This window comes from Manacus vitellinus, unplaced genomic scaffold (genome assembly GCF_001715985.3).
Source record: "Manacus vitellinus isolate BGI_N305 unplaced genomic scaffold, ASM171598v3 scaffold_88_pilon, whole genome shotgun sequence".
Classification (NCBI taxonomy): domain Eukaryota; kingdom Metazoa; phylum Chordata; class Aves; order Passeriformes; family Pipridae; genus Manacus; species Manacus vitellinus.
This window is the reverse complement of record NW_021940861.1, coordinates 1,434,240-1,451,943: the sequence shown is the minus strand read 5'-3', so window position 1 is coordinate 1,451,943 and position 17,704 is coordinate 1,434,240. Positions and strand designations below refer to the sequence as shown.

General features: G+C 40.4%; 1 protein-coding gene across 1 annotated transcript in view; it reads right to left on the bottom strand.

Annotated features, from left to right (window-relative positions):
* Positions 1-15,332, bottom strand: part of CCDC91 (coiled-coil domain containing 91) — a 99,792-nt gene extending 84,460 nt beyond the window's left edge. The window contains exon 1 of the mRNA XM_029965020.1: positions 15,240-15,332. The gene's annotated coding sequence lies outside the window, so the exon portion shown is untranslated. The remainder of the gene's footprint in view (positions 1-15,239) is intronic.
* Positions 15,333-17,704: the final 2,372 nt, after the last annotated feature.

Below are 17,704 nucleotides of genomic sequence, written 5' to 3'. Positions count from 1 at the left end.
AGCATGAAAATGGGATTAGGGCTCAACACCTAAATCCTTTTCTTTTAATCAGAACACAATGCTTTAAAATAATTTCTTTCTCCAGGCTGATTCTTTATACCTACTACGCATTTCTAGAATATTCTTCCTCTCTAGTCCTAAAGCTTCTGATAAGGACCAGTAAGCACTACCACGCCCATTTCAGAAAGAGGAAAACACTTTCTAAGAGGTCCCAGCAAGTTACCAGCACCAAATATGTGAGGAGGGCACTGATATCAAGGATATTACACATCAGTTAACAATCAAGAAAAAGTTTTTTCTCATTCAAAAAGAGTTAAACTCCCCACACTCCCAAACAAACAGACAACAAGATCCCAGCCAGATTCTCCACCCATTCTATCATCCCTTTAATTTTGTATCCTTCCCCAGCTGGCCTACAGACCAGGCAGGGAACATGCCCAGCAAGCAACAATTTTTTTCCAAGATCTGCACAACTTCTCCTCAATTTTATTATCACTTACAGTATCACCATATAACAAGGCTTAGCAAGCAGATCCTTCCAGAAACAGGAAAAAAATGCCCATATTCTGCTATGTCATTAAGCAGACACTGATCAACTCCAAAGTGCCGCTGCCTTCTCCAGGAACTGCTCTGTGCAGCAATGATGGCATTCATGGCAAAGTGGGTTCTGGATGAGTAAGAACCTCCACCCCCATATTACAGTACCATGCACACACCCCAAAAGCCTGAAATAATTCCTAAAACATACACTGCCTCACGGCTAAGATGCAGAACAAATTGGATGCACAAAGTTGATGAAGGTAGGCACCATATGCCGTCAGGGTGGGCCTAATTCAGAATGCCCCATGTCTTCCCAATCTAACAGAAACCAATTGTTCATTCTCCCTTGCAATTCATTCTAAATCACAATTTTTCATACCCTCCAAGACATTTGTTAAACTGGAAATAAATGTATATGACTAACAGATATCCATCCTAAAGTATAAAACTGCCATGCATGTAGGATACATTTAAAAGAACAAAATAATAACAAACTGGGGAGGACATTTACTTATTTATATATGCACATAGTGAAATTGGATATAATATATTTGAGAATGCACGGAATTATTTAAGGTAACAAGGGCCTTATATATTCACAGAGCTTAATGGCTTTTGAAACCAGCACTGTTTAAAAAGAACTACTGAAATTTATCCAGAAATCACTATGCAAAAGTATCCCTTCTGGCAGTGCTGAGAAAACCAGGAGAACATTCAGGTTTCACAGTGTAAGCTACATGTAGAGTGATATCTTTTAACTACATTAATTACTGTGCAATTACACAGTCCTCAGTCAGCAAAATTCCCAACGAAAGCAACTTTTGCTTGGCTGAAGTCAGCAAGAAAAAACTTGAATATTTGAACAATAACCGTTAATACCCTACACTTACACTCAGTAGCAATTAAAAAATAGCATTTGGCAATTCAAAGTTTCAGGTGATAACTATAATTTTCTGTAGAGACTTTGAGGAAAAAAAAAATCTGTGTGAATGGACAACTTCAGCTGATCCAGTCACCTTCCAAAATATACAATTATTAAAAAAAAATCAACAGAAACAATCACATCTTCCGTCACATACGAGTAGTGTGTTAGATTACTCCTATAATCAAATTATTATTGTCTCCAGGACAAATATTGCTGACTGCACAACTTACACAGAAAATTACTATCATAAAACATAAAACTAAATAGGAACAAAGAAAACCCTTCTTTTAATACAAAATGCCAAATTAATTTTAAGAAATCCAAGCCCATTTCATGAGAGCAGCTGCTCAGAAAGAGCCTGGCATGGTGGCACCAGGATCCTGAACGGGAGGTGCAGTCTGCCTGAAGACTTAGAACTAAATTCAACTCTGTAAACTTTTGGTCTTCTTTCACCCTTCCCTCACTTTTTTATTTACTATGTGGTTCTATAGTTCAAACCTAATGGAGGAACCAGGACAGGATTAATAAGTAGCTCCTGCTGTAAGAAAGACACTGTCAGTGTTCTGTCCTTATCAGTTACTAACTCCATGTGTTCCATGGTCACGGAGAGTTAAACCAGGTGAAATGCACATGTGCTCATTTTTCCACGGGGTTCAACGCTGACATAAAATTTAAAATTAAAAAATACTTTTTTAAAAATAAAAACTCTTATTTTTTATCTAGACTTCTAAGCCAGGCACTGCAATCAGATCACAGTGTATTTTACACTACGAGGAACAATTTAAGCACAGCTGTTACCAGAAGACGACCATTTAAAACTAAAATGCAGTCTGCTTTTGCAACAACTTTGTTAACTTTTTTCTTTCTTTTAATAAAAAATATTCAAGTATGTTAGAAAGAGAATCACTCAGTTTCTGACTGTGTTTTACATATACCATGTAGATCAGCAGTAATAAAAAGTGACTGAATTTTTTTATAACTATATTTGAGCATTCTCGCTTCTCAGTATTCATCCATTTTACTAAAAACATGTCTTTAATACGGTTCACATCACAAGAACTAGATAAAGTAACCTACTAAATCCTTCCTAAACACAGAATCTTCCTAAATACATTATGGCACTCTAGCAGGTCAATATCTTTACCCTCGTAAAAACATTTTGAAACCTTTTATTGATAAGTTCATGTTCTAACAGTGTTCCCTTGGCCCCTTTCAAATGCATGACAAAGGTGGTTTGCTCCTGAAAGTGTGCACTGAAAATACTAAGCATTTACACCACATCATTTCTGCCTGCTATAATTAAAAAAAGAGAAAATCAAACACAAAACAAACCCCAAAAGTCAACTTCTTTGTTCAACAGTGCACACAGCACTAGGGCAACATACATGTATGTACATATATATATATTAAGAGAGAAGCATGCACTTACATTTAGATAGTAAAATGAAAAGGATCTATGTATAGCAAAGTCTTCAGGGCATAGAGTCAATTTAAATTTAATAGTTTCCAAAAAATAAATGCAACTTGCCAATTTGCCTACGTTTTTGAATTTTCAACCACATTAATTGCTGTCTGTTATCCTTTTAAAGAAAATGTGATTCTTAAACCGATATTACTCTTTCAACCCCAATAAAGGGCAAGTCAGGCCTCTTTATAAACATTAGAGGCAGTTCATGAATTCATTTATAAGGATAACTTCATCAAATCTCAGGTACCTTCAATATCAATAAAGTTATATGGCTGTAAGCACTCAATAACTAGAAAAAAATGTATTCCCAAAAATCCTAAAGCAGAAACTATTTTTTATTTTCTAATGATAAAATTAATCTGATCCTCATTTTATCATTCATAATACTAAATTTCTGTAGGAATCATTTCTAAGTGGATTAAACAAAAGTGTTTCTAAACTCGGTTTCTGAGACCCTTTCCACAGTCAATTTACAACGCTGCTGTACATCAGTGCTAATCAAATGTCCAGGAAGAAAATAGAAAAAATAGAGAAAACCCCAAAACCTGAAAAAAAGTAAACCAAACTTTCCCATGAGAACCCACAAGCAGAACACATCATAGGGCACAAGACTTTACCGAAAACCAGGATTTCTCACACATGTGGAGGGCTGCAGTGGACGGCTACAAACTCATCATAAGGGCCAGGGACGGCAGGAGAGGTGTTGGGGCAGCCCTGTATGTCAGATTGTCTACAGCTCCATGGTTCCGTGATAGGGTTGAGTGTTTTGGGTAAGAATCGGAGGGAAGGCCAACAAGGAAAATATCCTGGTGGGAGTCTCTTATAGCCCACCCAGCCAGGACGAAGAGGCAGATGAAATACTCTATAAAGGACTGGGAGAAGTCTCACCATCTTGCCAACATTCTCGTGAGGGACTTCAGCTTACCAGGTGTAAGTGGTAAATACTGGAAATACTATGCAGCAGAAAGGAAACAGTCCAGGAGGTTCCTAGAGCATGTGGAAGGGAACTTCCTGACACAACTGGTGAGGGAGCCAATTAGGGAAGACACCCCACTGGACCTGCTGTTCGTGAACAGAGAACTGGTGGGAGATGTGATGGTTGGAGGCACAGCAAGAAATGACAGTTCTCAATCCTTGGAGAAGTTAGGAGGGATGCCAGCAGAACTGCTGCCATGGGCTTCCTGAGGGCAGGCTTTGGCCTGTTTAGGAGCCTGGTTGACAGAGTCCCTTGGGAGGCAGTCCTAAAGGGTGAAGGAGACCAGGAAGGCTGGACATTTTTCATGAGCAAAATCCTAAAGGCACAGGAACAGGCCATCCCCGTGTGCCAAAAGATGAGTTGCTGGGGAAGAAGAGCAGCCTGGCTGAACAGGGAGCTTTAACTGGAACTGAGGGAGAAAAAAAGAGAGTTTATAAACTTTGGAAGAAGAGACAGGCCTCAGGAGGACTACAAGGATATCATGAGGTTCTGCTGGGAGGAATTTAGGAGGGCCAAAGCCCAACTAGAACTTAATCTGGCTGCTGCCATAAAAGACAATACAAAAAGGATTTTATAAACACATCAGCAACGAAAGGAGGGCTAAATCTCCATCTTTTATCAGATGCAGGAGGAAACATAGTGACAAGGGATGAGGAAAAGGCTGAGGTGCTTCATGCCTTCTCTGCCCCAGTCTTCAATAGCAACACTAGCTGTCCTCAGGGTACGCAGCCCCCTCAGGTGGAAGGCAGGGAAAGGAAGCAGAATGAAACCCCCACAATCTAAAAGAATGGTCAGTGACCTGATATGCCACTTAGACACACATGAGCCTATGGGGCTGCATGGCATCCACCTGTGGGTACTGAGGAAGCTGGTGAAAGAGCTCACAGAGCCACTGTCAATCACTTATCAGCAGTACTAGCTAATTATGCTAATTAAGCTTTTAACGTGTTAACTGGACATCAGCAAATGTACCTCCCATCTAAAAGTAGGGATGGAAGGGGGGTCTGACCTGATCTCTTTCTGTGACAAGGTGACCCCCTTAGTGGATGAGGGAAAGGCTGTGGATGTTGTTTACCTGGGCTCTAGTAACATCATTCACACCATTTCCCACAGCATTCTCCTGGAGAAACTGGCTGCTCATGGCTTGGACAGGTGCACTCTTTGCTGGGGAAAGGAACTGCCTGGATGGCTGGGCCCAAAATGCTGGTGAATGGAGTGGCTGAGGGAACTGAGAATGCTTAGCCTGGAGAAAAGGTGGCTCAGGGGTGACAACACTCTCTACAACTCCCTGACAGGAGGTTGTAGCCAGGTGGGGATCAGGCTCCTCTCCCAGGTAAGAAGTGACAGGACAAGAGGAAATGGTCTCAAGTTGCACCAGGGGAGGTTTGTGTTGGATATTAGGGGAAAAAAATTATTCTACAAAAGCATTGTAAAGCACTGACTGCCCGGGGCACTCACCAACCTGGGAGGTATTTAAAAGATGTAGATGTGGCACTCAGAGACATGGTTTAGTGGTGAACATGGCAGTGCTGGGTTAACAGCTGCACTCAACAATCTTAGAGGTCTTTTCCAACCCTAACAACTCCATGATTTCTAACTAAGTACAACTGTTCTTCAATCTATGGTTGATCAGGCCAAGATACTGATTTTTCACTCTGGCAGCTTATAAACTAAAAACGAGTCAACTGTGGCATACATCACATGGAAACCTCTTCAGAAGCTCATTATTATACTATTTCAGAAGTTGCACCCCATGGAAAGTCCTTTCAAAAGCTTAACTGGCAAATCTATGCTAAAATATTTTGTTTTCCATCTAAAACTACACTAAATTCCAATCCTCAGAGACAGGATTTCCAGTTTATTTCTCTCTATACACACACACTAAGCTCAGGAATGGTAACATAGTAAAGTGTTGTTAAAGTTTTGAGAAAAGCAAGCCTAGCACAAAGAAGTTGACTGTAGATCTCTTTTCCTCAGAAATTTAAAAAAAAATCCCAAACATCCCTGTCCTGTGTTCTGCAATAAATGAAAGATATTTAAGTAAAAATGTAGGTATTTAATATAAATGGATACTAAAACAAGTCCAGAGTAATACAATTCCAATATTTCTCTCGAGCCCACCTCAAGATAAATCAATTCTAACAGTGTGTTCTGGCAAAGTATTTAATGAGGAAAAATTTCAACTGTAAAGAACTACAAGACCAAGTTTTGGCAGCAATGCACAGAATATTGGATAGCTTTTACCTTTGTTCACCTTATTCAGAAACCTTAGGGAGAGACAGAATAAATTTATATTTACTTATTTACCAGCTAAGAGAAGTTAAAAATCTAGAGCATGTACAGAAAGCTTTGTCAGCAACAAAATGTCTTCATGGTATTAGATGACAGGTTTCAAACAGATCAAACTTTTTCTAATTATTTTTTTACATATATTTATTAGTGTCCCTCATTCTATGAAGATGTCAACTGCAGTTAAAATAAGAAAAGATAGTTCTTTCTTATTCTTCTCCTCACAATTTGTTGTCTTTGAGACTAATTTACAGCCAAATACTTCTTCTAAATAAAAGGCTCTCTCACTGGCATCATGGTTCAAAACCACCTTCTTATTTACCAAACAGCCAATTCTGTGCAAGACATTACTGTAGCAAAAACGAAAGTAAATACAATTAGGAACAAGCACTGCATACAAGTTGTCTGCTGTCTTCTTTGGCTCTGAAACATTAAAAAATAAACCATTCCATAGGACCTCTAACAGAAAGCAGGACAGGAGTGGCTTAAGAGTGAATTTAGCATTTATTTTTACTTATCAAGGGGATCTATACATATTTACATAGACATCAAGGCAATTTCAAAAGTGTATTGTTAATCTGGGCTTCTAAATCAATGTTCAAAACACTTCAGTTTTGGTTTAGCAATTCTGCACTTTAATCTAAGTTTTCCAGTGCAAACCAAGTTAAGGACTTGCTATCATATGAATGACCACTAAATAACCTCTAAGTACAAATTATCTCAGAGGGTTTTCAGAAATATTAACAGAAAATCACAGTCAGTGTTCTTTTCCACTGTATAAAAAGCTGCCCTTTTGCAGGCCTGGAAGAGAAAAGAACTGACTAGCAATGAATAAGTACTATTTTTATGTTCCCTGTTTGAAGTTCAAATTTGGTCCCTCAGCTATCTACAACCTGGCATCACAAAACCATTTCCAAATCTTTGGAAGTTTTGTATTTTGAATCTTCAAATTTAATGCTGAATTACTTGAATCGAATAAAAACCCAAGGGAAGGAGACAAAAAAAATACTTATGAAATTCTAATTTTAAGGCTAGTAACATTGTTACAGAGAATCCTTTCATAATCTTGTCTATTGAGTGCAAACTGTTTATGAGTTGCTACAAGGCATGGTTAGTTTCTGCTTCTCAGATGAATGGGGTTTGTTCAGTTTATTTTTTAAATGTTAAACTATTTTCAAGGTGAGGTTAAGCAACCTGCTTCACTGTAGGGAATTATATTCACTTTTTGCAGTTGATTTAAGAGTAGCCACCATTAACCAAACATGAAGACTGCTGCTGTTTAGAGAATAGAAAGGCATAAAACACATTTCAAAGGGGTACCAACTGTCCTCATACTTTTCTTTGATCCATGTTTGATCTTTATCTTACTGAAAAAGTCATCAAAAAAAATAAGCTGTCAATAGTGAGTATATTTTCTAAATTCATGTTAGCAAACACTTCTCTAAAGTCAGTTTGTAATTCCCCTAGAAGCGAAGCATAGAAAGTTTTCCTTGCCACACAGAAGACTGGCATTTTTATAACAGGACTGTCATTGGCCACAAATTCCTACCACACCAGAGATCAAATCCTTTCCATTTTTTTTACTACTACTCACACAGTAATTGCAAATCTAATATGGAAAAGGAACGAAAACTGCCTTTCAAAGATCTGAGGGAAAAACACTGCCCTTCTGAAATCCAGGTGTTCCAAACAAGGGCTAATGAACCAAACAAGACAAAAGGTATACACTTACAAGAAAATAAAGAACTGTCTCGACAACAGATACAACCCAATCTGGAAATCTAATTATAAAATCATAGTATAATCTGTTCTCAGCTTATGCATAAAATATCTGTTTATATTGTTTAACTTATATTTAACTATTTTCTTTACATTTAACCATTTTCTTTATATTTAACCAATAGCAAATTATTCATTCTATTCCATAAAAAGAGAACTTCTATTTGACTGAGAGATATTTATACCTTCTGCAGCAACATTTATCTGGTTTTTAATATTGTGAACATTTTCATTACAACCATATTATAAAAACTTGATGAGCATCAAAAATAGAAAAAAATAAACTTAAAAAACAAAGTCTCTTAGAACAACTTCAGTCATGGAATCATAGAATGGTTTGGGTTGGAAGTGACCTGAAAGATGAACAATCTCAATTCTCTCAGCCTTTCCTCAATGATGATATGATCCTACTAATGCTTTCTTGTATCTCCACAGGCAGTTAAAAGCAAATTACAGTCCATATCCTGCTTCTCTATAACATGAGTGGTCCTGTAAGTTTTAACAAGACAGTCAACTGGCTAAACATTTTTAAATTTACTTTTTTTTTTACGTTTAGTTAAAAAATATAAAATTTAATAAAAAATAATAAAAAAATTACATTTTTTGATTTAACATCTCATTACTTCATTAGTAGTAACATTAATGATACATAAACACATTAGCAAAGCATACTGGGAACACTGACAGAAAGTGCATATTCTACACTAACAAACTGAAAACTGAGATCCACCAGAGTCTCAGGAAACAACTACTGACTCTGTGGGACTCCACAACCCATTTCTAAAATGGAGTCAGCTTATCTCAGAATGTATTTGTGAGGGAGGAAAAAAAAAATTGCCTCCTTTAAATTTTATCTAATGCTTTACCCTATAGCTTGAATCAAACTGGGATCAGTTTATATAATTATGTACTGCAGGATTGTGTTGACTTCATGTTACCATTCCGTTAAATGCTGACCTAAAAGCCAAAAGAAAGCCCACTTATCCATTGACATTTCCAAAGCTTTCATCAGCACTGCAGCAGACACTTCTCATGTGGATGGAGAATTCAGAAGCCCAATTCTTCATTTGTGGGAGGCACCTACATGCCATAATCTTGAAGAATATGCTTTGCCCAGTGAAGGCATAGGGCAATCCCTGAGCAGTTTCCAGAACTTTAAAAGTAGCTGTTCCTGACAGAGAGACCCCCTTGTACATGACAAAAAGCCCTCAGCAGGGATTAATGAGGCTTCCCCAGAAAGCAAGTACCTATTCTGGGTATGTAACAACAGATGAAGCATCTCTAAACCTGCCCATCTTCTTACATATTTCTTCTGCCCTCACTCAGTTTGCCCAAAAGGACATGTGCAACAGCAAGTACATCTGCAGCAGTTATTTTCTTGAAAATAGTTTAGGGCAAGTATCTGTCAACCCTTTCAGCTCATATGTATTCAGTGTCCTCACCCACAGCTGCATCTCTTCTCCAGAGTGATCATAGAACAGAATAATTACAGCAAGAAGGGACCCACAACAATCATCTGGTCCAACTGCCTGAGCCCTTCAGGGCTCAGAAAAGTTAGAGCACATGAAGGGCGTTGTCTAAACTCCTGTGGAACACTGACAGGCCCAAGGCACTGACCACCTCTCTGGGAGCCTGTTCCAGTGTCTGACCACCCTCTCAGTACAGAAATGCTTTCTCATGTTCATTCTATAACTCCCCTGATGCAGCTTAGAGCCATTCCTTAGAGCATCCTGTCACTGGATATCCTGGAGAAGAGACCAGCACCACGTTCCCCATTTTCCCGCCTCAGGAAGATGTGGAGAGCAAGGAGGGCACCCCTCAGCCTCCCTTTCTCCAGAGTGGACAAACCCAAAGTCCTTGGCTGCTCCTCATAGCACATGCCTTTCAGCTCATAATGATCAGACTGAAATAAACACAAAATTTTCACTCCATTTTCATACATATTTATTGTTACTTGAATGAGATGACTGCAAACTGTGTATTTTTCTGCTTTTATTCAGATTAAAAGACTACAGTGCCTTGGTATGGCTGTGCTGTCACACAAGAGCTCTCAAGAATGCAATGCTTCATAATCAGAGTACAATTTCTTCAATATATACAAAACCTGAAACACAACCAGCCAGCATATTCAAACATTGATAGTGATGCCACTGTGAACTGCTTTTCTAGAAAAAACATAGCACATTAAACCCCTTTGTTGGAGTAAAATCAACAGCTCTAGTAACAGATCCAAGGCTGCAATTACTACTGGAATAATTTGAGTTTGGATGTTTTGTACCTTAACATGTGCTTGCACACCCTATATCCTTACTCTCCAAAGAAAATAGTTTTAAATGCTGTCAGCCCTTAGTGCCAGATTCCAACTGTATTCCATGGATTACAAGTAATCCACCCTTCTGTACAGATTGCTTTGTCCTGTACACATCTGCTACAGCCTTATAATCCAAAGGAAAGATGAATAGAAGCAAAAGTCAAAATTTGGAACCACCCCTTAAACCGGCATAATTATTTTAATTACTTTTTTCCTAAAACAAACAAACAAAAAGGCCCAACCATTTCTGTTGCATAGTCACCTAAAATCAGTTTTTATATACGCACAAAAATTTGCCATCTTTTCTAAAAGGGCTGCACTAAAATGAGAGGCAATATTCCTGGAGTCTATCTGAAGGTGGAAAAATTGGTCAAGACTTGACCAACATTTCACTGCAACTGCAAACGTACCTAACTAGTTAATATTTGAGTATTATGGTCAGATAGGGAGATTCACAAAGATTAGGTAAAACATTCAAATTTGGTTCTTTGTTCAAGAAAAGTGCTAAAGAGGTGAAAACTATTACCAGAGTTGCTAGTGGGAACCCTAAAAATCAGAATTTAGCCTTATATAATTTTCAGTAAGTGAGGGTTTTTAAAGACCTCAGAGTTCCATAAAATACCTGAGACTTCAGATCTTTTTATTTGTACTAAGTTAGCACTGTAGTTTAGACATGCTTGATTTTCTTAGAACTTTGTGCAAATATAATAGAAGAGACATTTTATACTGACTGGAATCAACAACTTAAACTCATGTCATTTCCCAGTTCTTCTCTGAAAGATACACAAAACCTGATTTTTTATCACTTCAATGACAAATAGCAAAACCTGTTTTTCTTTTATTGGCATTATACAGGTAGGATAAATATTTCTCTTTCTGAGGATTCAAAATGGCTTTATAAATATTATGCCCATTTATCTAGCTCTGATTCAAAGGACTGGAAAGTTTACTAGACAGTGTCTGTAACAATGTGATCACAGGAAATATTAGTGTCATGTATGCAAACAAACTTAAGGTAGACACAGATGCCACATCCAGCTGCTGGAAAACTGCAGAAGAGTTCAATGAAAATGACATCCCAAAAAATATCTTTAGAAATATCCATCACCACTTGTACATGTAAAGTAAAAAAAATCAATTCACTTTTTTCTTAATTCGAAAGGTCCTCTGTGATTGCTTAGAAATAAATTTATGGGTAATTCTGCTTCTTCTAGCATACCCTATGATGGAATTTACATTTTTAATGGTTTAATGGTTTCATGGAAAGATTGGACAGAACTCCCAGAATTCATTTAATTCTCATCTGTAAAAGTAGCACCACTTTTGGAGACTCAGGTCTGGAGAGCAGGTATCTTTGCTTAAGGGATGCAAAGAGATAAGGGAAGACTGGGGTTGCAATAGGACTTATCAGAAAAGCTAAATCCATCCCTCAAATTTAAGGTATTTATTTTTACTAACACAAGCAAAGATTACTTCCACATAAATCTTAAGTCCTTAGAAGTACAAGAGAGACAAAACAGAAAAACAACCCCTGCACTTTGAATTTCTGGTGCATTTTTGCAATTATAAATATCAAAGTAACAAAGTAAAGAAGGGTAATGTGATAAAATACGTCTGAAAGTTACCCTGCAACACTTAGATAATCTGCCACTTACACTGCACTTAAATGTCTTAAGTGTCTAATGTTTTAAGTCTGCATGACTTAAAATTTAGTCTGCAGCCCAAAACCTCAAGTGTGCTGGGGGAAAAGCCCAACACAGAAGAAAAAACATAGCTGAAAACATATCAAGATTGGTTTAAGAAGATTTTTTTTCCCCTTCATTATTATGATCAAATCAGTTTTACATAAGCAGAAAGAACTTTCTTGTAAAGGGCATTCAAGCATCAAACATTGCACAACTGGACAACAGCAGATTACAAAACACACCCAAGCATATCAGACACAAACCTCGTGTACCTGGATGGACTCAAATGAACATGAACAAGAAGGTGGTGTGAACTTTACATTTAAAGATTCACAAAAAGGTTGTTTCCATCATACCACAAACTTTTTTCCATTTGGTGTTGCAAGTTTTCCTGGAAGTTGGGTTTTCAGTAAGCCAGGAGGAACCCAGCCAACTGCTCAGATAGACACCAAACTTAGATGTCTCAGCAGTTCTGTAAACATTTGGAGAATGCCAGTTATTGCCCTTAAGATTGCAATTCCTCTGGACCAGAAGTATGCTTTCCAGCATAACTCTGTTTTGGCACTTCCAAATCAATGTAGCTATCATCAGCCTGACACCACAGAAACAGCCAACAGTGTCTAGGCAGCAAGATTCTTCACCAAACTCTGGCAGTAGTTGTGTCACTTGGAAAGAAACATGAAGTTGGCCTGACAGTCCCTGGTGTCAAAGACATGCAGAAAACAGTGAAGGAGCCTGTAATTAATATAAAGAACTTGAACTGCACTGAGAGTTCTAGTGGGGCATGGACTGCTCAATGTCTCCAAATCACAAAATCAGAGAATATCCTGAGTTGGAAAAGACCCACAAGGATCATCAAGTCCAGCGCCTGACTCTCCACAGGACCATCCCCAACAATCCCACCATGTGCCTGAGAGTATTGTTCAAACACTCCTTGAGTTCTGTCAGCCTTGGGGCTGTGCCCACTGCCCTGGGGAGCCTGTTCAGTGCCCAACCACCCTCTGGGGGAAGAACCTTTTTCTAATATCCAACTTAAACCTCCCCTGACCCAACTTCAGGCCATTCCCTCATGCTCTGTCACTGGTCCCCACAGAGCAGACCAGTGCCTGCCCCTCCACTTCCCCTCAGGAGGAAGTTGTAACTGCAGTGAGGTCTCCCCTCAGTCTCCTCTTCTCCAGCTGAACAGACCAAGTGCCCTCAGCTGCTCCTCACACAGCTTCAAATCAAGGGCCTTGAGGAAGTTTATGTATGACCATGACAGAAGCAAATGTGTCCCCAGGTATGCTCAGTTTTCAATAATTCTAGGTGGAATGAAACTTGAAAGAAGCCTTAAATTAAACTATAGCAATGATCAGTTAACGATTTGGATAAAAACACATCCAAAGGTGACAGATCCTATTTTGATGCTCGTTGTCTCAACATGGTGTGTACACAATTCACCTACTTCCTCAACTCAGCTACAGTAAGACACCCTCTCAGCTTTAAGGTAATGTCCCAGGCTAACAGCAGAAGGCATTATTGGTGCAGTTCTGCACAAGGTGTTGAGGCACAGAGCACATAGATTAATCTCCTAGTCTCCTGTATTTAATTGTCTCCCTTTCAAAATAGCACCAGACTCTCAAGAATCTCTTTAAGAGGTTCTGAAAAAGGCTCTGGGATTATCTACTCTCCATTGAGCATTCAGGCATCACCTGTTTGAACAGTACTGTGATTTTGTTATTTCAAGTCCTACCAGCAGGAAGATCACCACTGCACTTAACAGACATTGTCTGTCCTGCAAACTGTGTTTGAGAATGGTCAGCAGACCATTAGGGACTGAGGAACTGACAGTGAAGTATTTACAACAACAGCACCAACATTTACTTTAGACATTCAATCCATGGATGTGGAGGTACTCAGAACAAAGTCACAGGTTTAAAAAATGTACATGGAAGAGCAGAAAGAAAAACAGCCAAAAAGCAAAATGACCAGAAAGCAACGAGAGCAAAAATAATTAAGCAAGTCTATTGAGAGAGGTGTTCAAGCACTGTGACAAAAACTACCCAAAGCTCCATTAAAATACTGCAGTGAGGGGCCAAAAGATGCACTCACAATGTGCAGTTCATAGGCAAAAAGGAATTGCTAAGACAGGAAAGGAAAATTGCTTATAAACTGTAGCGTCCTGAGAAGAACCAAAGCTGCAGTAAGAGTTCAAGAGTATCCCACTGAAGCCTCTCCTCAGGTGCTGAGGTATCAGGAAGACACAGTCCACCCTACTATACATATCAGAAGCCTCAAAAATTAATCTGTTTAAAGACCAGATTTGTAGAAAGTGTTTTAGGTGCCTGAAGATTCAGAGAGATCTTCAGGAATACTTCAACACCTAACTTCATCTATAGTAACAGATATTAGGCACCTCTGAAAAATCAGACAAGATAGTTCACCACAATTAATGATTCTGGACAATGTTTGAAAACTTGGCCATGTACACTTCAGTCTTGGAAAGCGAAGAAACAGAGAACTCACAGCCAGGACTTCCCAACCTCTGGGCTAGAGAACTAATCACAGGGTTCACCTCCTGTTGACAGGGATACCAGTTTTCTGGTGCAGGGAAAGCAGGCAGGCCCCTGCTACTCCTCTAAACTACTTCTAAAATCCCCTTTGGCAGTGACCCTTACGCCACATCACTAAGAACAGCCACCACCGCACATGGGTATCTGTGCTGTGGCACAGGGAGGGGCTTGGAGGGGGAGTCAGGCAAGTGAAGGCAGGAGAAGGCAGGTGGAGGAGGATGCAGGGGGAAAGCAGGTGAAGGCAGACGGCAGGGGGAGGCAGGTGAAGGAGGGGGAAGCAGGTGATGGCAGGTGAAGGCAGAGGAAGGCAGGTGAAGGAGGGTGAGGTAGGTGATGGCAGGGGAAGGCAGAGGAAGGCAGGTGAAGGAGGGCGAGGTAGGTGATGGCAGGGGATGGCAGGGGAAGGCAAGTGAAGTCGGACCTGGCCGGGACCACCCCCCGCACCCCCTCTCCGGCCGGGCTGTACCGCCCGCTGCACGCCCCCAGCTCCGTTCCCGCATCGCCGGGGCGGGCAGGGGGGGGTCCCGCCGGGAGCAGCCCTGCCCCGCTCCGGCGGCCCTGCGGAGGCGGCGGGGGCGATTCCGCCGCCCTGCCGGCGGTCCCGGCGCTCCTCACCCGGATGTGCATTCCCGGCGCTCCCCGCCCGCCTCCCGAGCCGGGGTCACCTTGGTGCCTTCGAGCTGAATTGGCTGTCCCCGGGAGGGATTTTCTCACCTTCTGTAAACGTAACCGATGTCGTCAGATAACTTCTACAATAGGAGTTGCTTAATGAAGGAAAGAACCTTGTGTTTCGGGCATTGCGTAAGATTACATCACCCAAATAAATATGCATTAGGTAGGCGGGGAATATGTATTAGATAGGCGGGATTATGTGAATTTCACTGTATAAGTGGTGCAACTTTTTACCCCGTGGCGTGCTTGAGCTGGGGAAACCTTCACCTTGCACTTTGGGCAGAATAAATAATGTCTCTTTTCCAAACTAGACTCTGTTTCCGTGTTTTGAGAGCTCCTAAAATCGGCAGCAACCTCCGCACCCCGGCGCAGGGTCGCGGGAGGGGCTGTTCGTCCCCGGCCGGGTCGGGGCCCCCCCGCTCCTCATCGTGCCTTCCCGGGGCAGCTGGAATCCCGACGCCGCTGGAATCACCGCCTGGCGCCGGTGTCGGAGCAGCCCCGGCCCTGGATGGAGCCTTTGCCCCTTTGGTTCTCGGGCAGTGGTTGCTCACCCAGCCTGGCCTTAGGCTCGGTGCCTGGCACGCAGCGGCCAGTGCGGGCAGCACCGGCTGCCTGCCGTGCGTGTCATCCTAGGAAACAATCACAGAATCCATAGGGTTGGAAGGGACCTCCAAAACCCCCTGCCAAGGCAGGGTCACCTGGAGCAGGTGACACAGGAACGCGTCCAGGTGGGTTTTGAATGTCTCCAGAATCCGTGCCCTCCCTGGGAAGCTGGCCAGCGCTGTGCCACCCTCAATGTAAAGAAGTTCTTCCTCGTGTTGAGATTAAATGTCCTGTGCTTTAGTTTATGGCTATTGCTCCTTGTCCTGCCGCTGGGCACAACTGAAGGGAGTCTGGCACCATCCTCTTGGCACCTGCCTTTGAGATATTTATATGCATTAGTGAGATCCTCTCTCAGTCTTTAGACTAACCAGGCCCAGCTCTCACAGTCTCTCCTCATCAGAGTAGTGCTGCAGACCCCTTATCATCTTTGTGACCCTTTGTTGACCCTCTCCAGTAGCTCCATGTCTTTCTTGTACTGAGAAATATTGAAACAAATCAGGAGCAGGCTGGGCAGTGAAGATCACACCAGCCCCGGGGCTGGGCAGTTGGAGGTAAGCCTTTGTGTCCTCTGAGCAGTTGCTGCAAAGTGCTGAGAGGTCATGGCATAAAGTGGCCAAAGTAAGGGGAAGCAGCCAAGTCATGAATGACACACCACACTGGGATGAACCGGGGAAACAACTGGTTCATTTTACTACTGAATCTGTCTTGTGAACAGAACGCTGTCATACCTAACAGAATACTTACTTAATGAGCAGAACATTAAAAGGCATAGAATGAAAAAAGTTTAGAATTATGGTGCTGGAACAGTATCCTGTAGCAATTTTCATATTCCATACTTCGTGAAGAAACTTAAGATCACAGAATGACAGAATCACAGAATGGTTTGGGTTGGAAGGGACTTCAAAGATCATCCAGTTCCAACCCCCTACCATAGACAGGGACACCTTTCACTTGACCAAGTTACTCAGGGTCCCATCCAATCTAGTCTCAAACACTTCCAGGGATGGGAAATCCACAGCTTCTCTGGGCAACCTGTGCCAGTGCCTCACCAAAATATTAGTAAGAAATAAAAAGATATTTTTATGGCTCTATGTCCCATTACACCTGACTGTAAAGTTCCCAAAATGGCTATAGAACGTGATTTTTTTCATAAATAACATACATCTTTATATCTTTTTCCAAGCTATGCTATGCAAAATAAATAAATAAATAAATAAATAAATAAATAAATAAATAAATAAATAAAAGAACCGAAACTTATGCCTAGACATTACAAAATTTGACAGTTTGAGGGAAGTTTCTGAAATATTCATCCTCAGCAACCAAACACAATTAAAGGCTTGTCTTTTGCATTAGTTAATATACTGAAGTATTATCCCAGCTAAAGACCGTTATATAGGTCAGCCAGATGGTAGAATTTCTTCTTGGTTGTAAAAGGGGAAAAAAATCTCACTAAGAAAAACTTTTCATTATTTTATATTGATAATATTACTATTAATAATTCAAGAAGTTCTTTAAAGTTTTAGTCAGTAGTTATCTGGTTGGTTTCTGTAATACTGAACGTGATCATTCAGATTCTCAGAACTTCGGAAGATTCTTTCTGGGATGGTTTTCAAACACACTGTGAGGCCAGAGGACCTGCTCTCATTTTGTCACTAAACCGAGGATTTCACTTTTTTTGACTATCAAGATATTATTCACTTTGTACAGATTAATGCAAATTTCTCTTCCTGAAGGCAGTAATCCTAAAGTATGTTACATTTATAATCAATGTATTTTTTAACTCTGTAATGTGTTCCTTTTTTATTTTAGAGTTTGCTACACTGTTTTTGCAGAAGGAATAAATGTTTTCTGGGCAAAAAGCCAAGAAAAAGTAGCTCTTACCAAGCTAAATTAGGTAATTA